General features: G+C 41.9%; 1 pseudogene; it reads right to left on the bottom strand.

Moving 5' to 3' along the window:
* Window positions 1-1,222: 1,222 nt before the first annotated feature.
* LOC115853446 (large ribosomal subunit protein uL5 pseudogene) lies at window positions 1,223-1,712 on the bottom strand (annotated as a pseudogene).
* Window positions 1,713-2,126: the final 414 nt, after the last annotated feature.

Below are 2,126 nucleotides of genomic sequence, written 5' to 3'. Positions count from 1 at the left end.
TATACCCCCCTTCCCCCCCAACATGCATGGTTTCCCCCATTATCAACATCATGAACAAGAGTGGTAAATTTGTTATCATCAATGAACCTACTTGTCACTGAAGGCCATAGCTTATATTAGGGTTCACTCTTGGTATTTTATATTCCATGACAAATGTGTAGTGGCATGTATCCACTATTATAGTATAATACGGAGTGGTTTCACTGCCCTAAAAATCCTCCATGTTCTACCTATTCATCTCTCCCTCTCCACTCTTCCCTGGCAACCACCGATCCTTTCATTATCTCCATAGTTCAGCCTTTTCCAAAATGTAATATATTTGCAATCATATAGGATATTGTCACTTCAGATGGGGTTCTTTCACTTAGTGATATGCGTTTAAGGTTCTTCTACATCTTTTCATGGCTTATAGCTCTTTGTTTTTTTTTTTAGTGCTGAAGAATATTCCATTGTCCAGATGTGCCACAGTGTATTTACCCATTTACCTAATGAAGGACATCTTAGTTGCGTCCAAGTTTTGGCAATTATGAATAAAGCTGCAATGAACACCTGTGTGCAGGTTTTGCGTGGACATAAATTTCAACTCATTTGGGTAAATACTAAGGAGCACAATTCCTGCATCATATGGTAAGACTATGTTTAATTTTTAAAAAAACTGCCAAACCATCTCTGGAAGTTGGCTGTACCATTTTGCATTCCCACCAGCAATGAATGAGAGTACCTGTTACTCTACATCCCTGCTAGTACTTGGCGTTGTCAGTGTTTTGTCCATTCTAATGGATGTGTAGTGATATCTTTTTTTGTGTGTATGTGTGGTATGCGGGCCTCTCACTGTTGTGGCCTCTCCAGTTGCAAAGCACAGACTCCGGACATACAGGCCCAGCAGCCATGGCTCACAGGCCCAGCCGCTCCACGGCACGTGGGATCTTCCCAGACCGGGGCACGAACCCGTGTCCCCTGCATCGGCAGGCAGACTCTCAACCACTGCGCCACCAGGGAAGCCCGTGATATCTCATTTTAATTTCCAGTTCCCTAACGATCTATGATGTTGAGCATCCATCTTTTCCTATGCTTATTTGCCATCTGCGTATCCCTTCTTTTTTACTGAAAATTTTTTATTGGCTTCTGTTTTACTTAAATTTTTTTCATTGATATATATTTGACATTTTATATTAAATTAGTTTCAGGTGTACTTTATTGGCCTTTGGATAGAAACGGGAATTTATTTACCAGGAAGGATGATCTCATCATACTTCTGCTGGAACCAGCACATGGCCTCCTATTTGCTGATTCTGTGTTTGGCCCCAATGCAACCTGTTCTTCACTTCTGTGATGCTGAAACCTGGCCTACCCAACACCACACAGAAGTCCAGACCATAGATACCAGTGCTTGGGTCACATTTGATCCCCAGATCGATGTGTTTCTGGATCCCAAAACCAAAGTTTCCAGTATCTGAGCAATTCTTTCTTTCTTAACTCATACTTCATGCCTTTAGACTTCTCTCCAGGGTTTCTTCTGCCTTGGCCTCACAATGGATGGCAATCTTTTCATTTCTCCTGATGCCAAAGGACCTGATGGTGTATCTAGCTTTGGAGAACACAGAGGTCTGGCCGGTGAGCTGCTCCAGGCCTGAGGCTGCCCGGCTCAGTCAGTCTCCACTCTGCCCCACACAGATGTTGAGGCAGAGCTTACAGATGCAAAGTTCCCGCATAGGCTCTCCTTTTCACTCTGATCCTGAGCCTTGGTGGAGAATGGGAAGAGTATCTGTGTATCTTCTTTGGTGAGGTGTCTGTTCAGGACTTTTGCCCATTCCTTAATCAAGTTTTTTTTGTTGTTGTTGAATTCTAAAGGTTCTTTGTATATTTTGGATAACAGTCTTTCACCAGAGATGTCTTTTGCAAACACTGTCTTCTCATCTGTGGTTTGTTTTCTCATTCTCTTAACAGTGTCTTTTGCAGAGGTATTATTTATTTTTTCATTCAAGAAAGTCTATTCAACTGAGGGGACTACTCAGTAGACAAGAAGATCCCTGCCTTCATAACACCTACACTTTAATGGAGAAAATGACAATAAACAAATAAATGAATAAACATATGACAGGCATTTAAGTAGACATGGTTGGGGA

This window comes from Globicephala melas, chromosome 4, assembly GCF_963455315.2.
Source record: "Globicephala melas chromosome 4, mGloMel1.2, whole genome shotgun sequence".
NCBI classification, from domain to species: domain Eukaryota; kingdom Metazoa; phylum Chordata; class Mammalia; order Artiodactyla; family Delphinidae; genus Globicephala; species Globicephala melas.
The sequence above is the reverse complement of the archived record's forward strand: the minus strand, read 5'-3'. Positions and strand labels throughout refer to the sequence as shown.